This window comes from Passer montanus, unplaced genomic scaffold (assembly GCF_014805655.1).
Source record: "Passer montanus isolate IOZ18808 unplaced genomic scaffold, ASM1480565v1 scaffold89, whole genome shotgun sequence".
NCBI classification, from domain to species: domain Eukaryota; kingdom Metazoa; phylum Chordata; class Aves; order Passeriformes; family Passeridae; genus Passer; species Passer montanus.
The window spans coordinates 2,445,443-2,453,135 of record NW_024374256.1 but is presented as its reverse complement, the minus strand read 5'-3'; positions in this window follow the sequence as shown (position 1 = coordinate 2,453,135).

The window sequence follows — 7,693 nt, the reverse complement described above, 5'->3', positions numbered from 1 at the left end:
AATCAAAGAAATTATTTTAATCAATGATTTTAATCTCTATATTTATATAAATTAATTTATTTCTGTATTTATTGATAAATATCGAATTCATCCTATTATAGTCAATATTCCTATTACTGTCTTCACCTAATTTTATAAATTAAATCATCCAAAACCTAAAATTAATTATTTTTATAGAAGTTTTTCCTTTCTCCTGCTTAAATCAAGTCCAACCTGAAGTGCTCCAAGGCAGCCAGGATGGTTTTAATTCCTTTTTTTAATCTCTTTTTTATTTTTTTATTGAAATATTGGTGTCAGAAAGATGCAAATCTCCAACCTCTGTGGCAGAAAAAGGGACAATTCCTGCTCTGATTTGAGCAGGACGTGAAATAAACAGAAAATGCAAGAAAATCCCTGCAGCTTTTGGGAATAACTCCCAAAAAAATCTCCTTTTTTAACTCCTGGAGAGCTCCTGAAGTTTGTTCTTGCTGTGGTTTTTAACTCTCTGAAATAAAAGATGAATTATTCTTGATGATAATTAAAGAGTTGAACTAATGAAGAGGTTAAAAATTTAAATAATTGATGATTTTTGGTTCAAACCTCACCGAATTTAATTCATTTACAACACAACAAACCCTGAAATGAAGAAACCACCTCATGAGGCAACTTAATTAAAATACAGATGCCAGCCCCATGACGGAAATCCAAGATGTTAGCCTGATTAAATGAAATAAAAACCAAATTTAGTGGCTGAAAGGTGACCTCCTGTGGGCACCCAAACTCACTGAGGGGACAGCAAAGTCCCCTCCCCAAAAGTGTCCCCAAGGCTTTCATTGGTGCAAAATTAAATTTAAAAATAATAATAATAAAAAAAAAAGAGGTTGTTTTATAAGGTTGGTGTCCCAGGTTAAAATTGGAGGAGAAATTAGAAATTCAGATTTATAGGAAAAGCAAAGTGCTGGAAAATCAAGGTAAAAAAGTCTTAATTTAGAGAGAATAAAACTAAAAAAAAAAATCAAATTTATATACAGAATAAGAATAAAAAAATCAAATTCATAAATTAAAACATCAAACTTCTAGAGAATAAAGCTAAAAAATCCAATTTATAGGGGATAAAATTAAAAAATCCAACTCCTATAGAGAATAAAGGTAAAAAATCCAACTTAGAGGGGATAAAATTAAAATAAAATCAAACCCATAAAGAATTAAATTTAAAAATCAAACTTCTAGAGAATAAAGTTTAAAAACCCAACTTATAGGGGATAAAATTAAAAAAAAAACCAAATTCCTAGGGAATAAAATTTTAAAAATCAAATTCATAGGGAGAATAAAACCAGAGAATCAAACTCTTAGAGAATAAAATTTAAAAATCCAACTTCTAGAGAATAAAGCTAAAAAATCCGACTTATAGGAGATAAAACAAAAAAAATCAAACTCATATAGAAAATAAAACTAAAAAAATCCAATTTATAGGGCAAATTTTAGTATAAAACTGAAGAACTCAAACTGATCTACAGAATAAAACCAGAAAATCAAACTCTTAGAGAATAAAGCTAAAAAAATCCAACTCATACAGAGAATAAAACTAAAAAAAATTAACTTCTAGAAAACAAGAACAAAAAGAAATCCCTGGAGATTTTTGGAGCAGAAGGGACACCCAAATTCACTCCTTAAAATGGGACCTTCCTACCCCTCCAAAGCTGGAAAAAAATAAAAAAAAAAAGGAATAATAATAAATAATAAATCATAAATTTGTTAATAAATCAGTTTCCAGATTTCTTGCTGCTCTTGACCTAAAAAGACCAAGCAGAACTGATTCTTCCCCAGCCTCCTGCAAGCTGAAGGCACCAAAATATTCCAATTTTTGGGTGGAATCAAGATTTCTGCAGGGTTTTTATTGGGATTTTTGATTCTGTAAGTCGTCCTCGTGTCCTGCCAACGCTCAGCTGTTGGATAAATCCTAATTTCTAGGGAAATCAATTATTCTAGGGGAATCATTCTAAGGAGAAAGAAGTTCTTATGAAGGAAATAAATGAAAATTTCTTCTTTTTGCTTCAAGATGCTGCCAGTGACCTTCATGCTCACAGGGAGTTCTCCAGTCCTGGCCCACAGGCGGCTCCAGAAGTTCCTCCAACATCCCCTAATTACCAAAATTCGATTTTTGGGGACATTTCTCCTCCTATTCCTGCAACTGTGACAACACCAAGGAGGCGAAGAACGCCGAGCCGAGGCGTTAATTTTGATTAAACCACCCCAAAGCCCAGCGGGGATAAAGCCCAAAGCCCAGCGAGCCCCGAGCGGCGGCACAGCCCAGGCTCGCCCTCACCCCAAACCCTGCGGGAACTTTCAGCGACGAGCCCCGGCTCATTTCCGAACCCCACAATCCCCACAGAAAAGGGGAAAAAAAAGGATTTTTCACCCCGAGGAGCAGCAACACCGCAACCCCAACTTCAACCCTAACCGCGTGTCCTTGACCGCCAGCAGCTCCGGTTTTATTTTTTCCCTCTTCTCGTCATTCTTTTTTTTTTTTTTTTAATTTTTTTTTAGGTCCAAAGTGCCGCAAACAAACTTTGTCCTTCAGCGCGCGGCTCGCGGCGCTGCCGCCTCAAGGTCACGGGCGCAGGCCCCGCTCCGCTGCACCGGAGGGGCTGCCCGAGCCCTCAGCGCTCCCGCCGTGACCTCCGCCACCGCCACCCCCACAGAAAAAATAATAAAAAATAAATAAAGCACAACAAAGAGCGGCCGGCACCGCCGGGGCTCCGGGGCTGCCGCGGCCCCGCTGTCGCCCCGCGGAGCCCCCCGGGCAGCCCCGCTTTGTGCGCCCCGCGGCGCTGCCCTCACGCTGCGCGGGTGGAACCCGAGCGCCATTGTACCGCTCCCCCCGCTCCCGCACCGGCACGCACGAGCATCCCCCGCCTCCCATTGGCCGCGCGCCCCGCGGCCCCGCGCTCCCATTGGGCGGCGCCGCGGCGCAGCCTCGCCGGCCGCTTCCTGCTTTAAAGTTACCTTGAGCGGCGGCCGCAGGGGTCAGGCAAGCCCCGCCCCCCAGCCCCGCCCCGATTGGCCGCCTCGCCTCCTATTCAAACGCCCGAGGAGGATGGAGGGGACGGGCGCCGATTGGCCCGCGCGCCTGTCAATCACGGCGGTTCCTTTAACACCTTCCCGCACGTGCGCCCCGAGCCCCGAATTCCAGAAATTTTGGGATTTTGGAGAAGAACCAGCCCAACCCCCCCCTCCCAAGGCAGGGCCACCCCCAGCAGGCGACACAGCTGCAGCTGGAGGTGGCGCTGGGATGTCCCCCAGTTTTTCCTCATAAGGATCCCTGAGATGCAGCGTGGAGAAATCTGGGATCGTTAATTCCAGCAGGGTCAGGGCCAGCCCAGCTCCTGCTGTCCCCTCCTCAGGGACATCCCCCAGACCCCAAATCCTCTGCGTGGCCTCTCCGGATCCTCCCCGGCACCTCCTCGTCCTGAGCATCCCAAAACTGGATCCCACAATTGGAACATTCCACTGGGAACGGGGATTGGGATCCCACCAGGCTGCACCGCCCCACAAACACTCCACAGGGTGAGGGGAAATAAAAAATTTAAAAATAAAATTGAAAGAGAGGCAGATTTTTCAAGTCCTTGGAAGAAGCCCCGAGGCCTGGGCAGGATGAATCCCAGCAGGAAATGCAGGTTCAGCTCCAACACCAAGAATTCCCCTTGGGTTTTGCTTTGGGTGCGTTGGGAATTTGGGAATGTTGTGGGGAAAGAGAATGGGAATGGCCCACAATAAAAAACTTGGGGATATTTTAACCTCTAAACGCACAAATCCCAGTTTTATCAGCATCACCACGACGGATTTCGAGCTGTAATTCACAATTTCCTGCTGACAGGATTATCCAGGGGGAAAAATATTGGGAAGCACAGGCAAGCCCTGCAGATTAAATCTGAATCTGATAGAGGAGAGATTAATTTAAAAATAGATCTTCCTGATGATTTGGGGGAATAGAATTGGTTAAAACATGGCCTTAAAAAATAAATAAATACACTGTGTTCTCTTCCTGTGGCATTCCTGAGATAAAAACAGGGCCTGGAAGCTGTGGAATTCTGACTATGGGAATGATGTGAGGTGCTTTGGGTGGTATGAAAAACAAACCCAGCACCTTCCTGCAGAACAGAGGAATGCCTGCCTGGAATTGTGGAATTCCGAGTGGCCAAACACACTCCCTGGGCCTTGTCACAGCCCCTGAAGCTGCTCACAGAGCGTTTAATTATTAATTGGGACAATAAAAACAGGCTCGTTTTGGGAAGTTCTGCAATAAAGGGTTTGTTTGTGAGGGGAAAAACCACCAAATTAATTTGGAGAGGATATAAAATATCCTACAATAAAAGGATTATTTGTGAGGGGAAAAAAAACAGTAAAGGGTTTATTTATGGGGGGGGGAAAAACCCAAATTAATTTTGGGAGCCCTACAGTAGTGGGTTTATTTGTAGGGGAAAAAAAAAACCCAAATTGATTTTGGAAGTCCTACACTAATGGGTTTATTTGTGGGGGATAAAAACCCCAAATTAATTTTGGGAGCCCCACAGTAGTGGGTTTATTTGTAGGGGAAAAAAAAAACCCAAATTGAGTTTGGAAGTCCTACACTAATGGGTTTATTTGTGGGGGATAAAAACCCCAAATTAATTTGGGGAGGTCATACAGTAATGGGTTTAATTATGGGGAAGAAAAAAAACCCCAAATTAATATTAAGAGCCCTACAATAAAGGGTCTATTTGTGCAGGGTAAAAACCCCAAATTAATTTTGGGAAGCCCTACAGTAACAGATTTATTTTGTGAGGGATAAAAACCCCAAATTAATTTTGGGAGCCCTACACTAATGGGTTTATTTGTGGGGGATAAAAACCCCAAATTAATTTGGGGAGGTCATACAGTAATGGGTTTAATTATGGGGAAGAAAAAAAACCCCAAATTAATATTAAGAGCCCTACAATAAAGGGTCTATTTGTGCAGGGTAAAAACCCCAAATTAATTTTGGGAAGCCCTACAGTAACAGATTTATTTTGTGAGGGATAAAAACCCCAAATTAATTTTGGGAAGCCCTACAGTAACAGATTTATTTTGTGAGGGATAAAAACCCCAAATTAATTTTGGGAAGCCCTACAGTAACAGATTTATTTTGTGAAGGGTAAAAACCCCAAATTAATTTTGGGAGGCCCTACAGTAATGGGTTTATTTGTGGGGGATAAAAACCCCAAATTAATTTGGGGAGGCCCTACAGTAACAGATTTATTTTGTGGGGGATAAAAACCCCTAATTAATTTTGGGAGCCCTACAGTAATGGGTTTATTTGTAGGAAAAACCCATTAAATTCATTTGGGAAGCCCTATAGGGTTTATTTCAATCATTGCAGCTGTTGCTCTGAAATCACAGAGGGTTGGGATTAATTTTGGGGAGGAATTCTTTCTTGAGAGGGGCTGGGATGGAATTCCCAGGGAAGCTGGAGCTGCCCCGGATCCCTGGCAGTGCCCAGGGCAGGCTGGAGCAGCCTGGGGTGGCACTGGATGGGATTTCAGGTCCCTCCCACTCAAGAATTCCAGAATTACTGGGAAAATACCTGGAGAAAGGAATGTTCTGACCCCTGTAGGTGTCACCTGATTCCTGTGGGGCAGGAAAATGTGCTTGGAAAAACAGGATTTATCTTCATCAATGACAAACTAATGACAGAGGGGCCAGGATGGAGAAATGCCCGGCTCAAGGTCACCAGGAACCCTTGGGATCACAGCTGGAATGGGAACTCTTGGATCTGCTGGGCTGGCAGGAAAGGTCACCAGGAATTCCTGGGATCACAGCTGGAAGGTGATCCCAGAGCAGCCTGGGCTGGAAGGAAAGGTCACCAGGAATTCTTGGGATCACAGCTGGAATGTGATCCCAGAGCAGCCTGGGCTGGGAGGAAAGGTCACCAGGAACTTTGGGATCACAGCTGGAATGGGAACTCTTGGATCTGCTGGGCTGGAAGGAAAGGTCACCAGGGATTCTTGGGATCACAGCTGGAAGGAGCACTCAGGGATCTGCTGGATCCCAGAGCAGCCTGGGCTGGGAGGATCCTCAAGGATCATCCAGTCCAACCCCACAATCCCATCCCTGGGAGTGGTGTCCAAACATTCCTGGAGTTCTGGCAGCTTTGGGAATGTTCCCATTCCCTCAGCACCAAAAAACCCCAGAACATTTCCCTAAATCCGCCCTGGAAGAGCTGCAGCCACTCCCTGGGATCCTGTCCCTGGCTGTGCACAGCCAGGGGTGTGACACTGCTGTCACAGGCACGAGGACAAACAGACCCAGCCCAAAACCAACATCTCACCTCAGGAAAAACCTAAGGAAAGGCCCAGGATGTTGCCAGGGAAGTTTGGTTTGCAGGGCTGGAGGAAAAGCTCACGAGCTCCTGGGATTTGAATTGTCCACGCTCAGACAGGGAGGATTTATTCCCAAATCCATGGGAAATATTCCCCTCACCAAGAGAAATGGCTCAGAAATGCTTTGGGAAGTCACACTCCAGAAGCAGCCAGGGCTGTTGTTCCTTATTCTGTGACAAGCTGGAATCTGCCAGAGCTCCAGGAGGTGGCCCTGGGACAGAGCTCAGCCACCCCAAAGCTGCCCTGACACCCCTCAAACCCACCTGAAAATCCCACCCAGCCCCAAAGAATTCCTGGTTATCCAGGCCGCTCCCACACTGCTGGGATTTACCAGTTTCCTGGGGCATTTCTTTTATTCCCCCAGCTCAGGGAACAAAGCAGGATTTAGGGAGACCAAAGGTGTTCCCACAGCTCTTGCTGCTTTTTGAGCACAGATTAAAAAATGCCTGAGAAAATACCAGAAACCCTTGACTGCCTTGTTGTAGTCCTGCCCAATGTTGTGGCAGAGCCTGAAGAAGCTTCTCAAGGTTTGGATGGCAAAAATCCCAAAGATTGGTAAAACAGAATCACGGAATGACAGGATGTTGAGGGTTGGAAGGGATCTTAAAGGTCACCAAGTGCCACCCCCTGCCATGGCAGGGACACCTCCCACTGTGCCAGGCTGCTCCAAACCCATCCAACCTGGCCTTGGGCACCTCCAGGGATCCAGGGGCAGCCACAGCTGCTCTGAGAAATCCATTCCAGCCCCTCACCACTCTCACAGCCAAGAATTCCTTCCTAAAATCAAATCTAAACCTAAACATCCGAGCTCCTCTCTACCGGTTCCCTGCTCAGACAGGTCAGGATCACAGAACCAGGAAAGGGACCTTAAAGCTCATCCCCTTCCACACACCCCGCTGCTCAAGGCCTTCTCCACCGTGCTTTGGACCCTTCCCGGGATGAGGCACCACAACAAATCCCGTGGGGCGGCCCGGGGGATCGCACCCGGGAAAGCACCGGGAGGCCTCCGCGCTGTGTTCTGCCCGCCGGCCGTGAGGCAGCGCGTTCCCCGGGGCGCTGCCAGCCCCGGATCTCGGCTCTCCGGCCGGGGGTCCCGGGGGTCGCGGGCTCCGCCGCTCCCGGGCCTGTCCCGGGCCTGTCCCGGCCCCCCCACCCCGCGCCCGCGCGGGACAACGGTCCGCTCGCTGTCCTCTCCCCGGTCCGCACGCCGCCAGCCAATCAGCGCCCGCCTCCCCGCGCCCGCCTCCCCCGCGCCGGCCAATCAGCGCGCGCGCCGCGGCCCAGCCAATCGCAGCGCAGCCGTTGGCGAGGCGGGG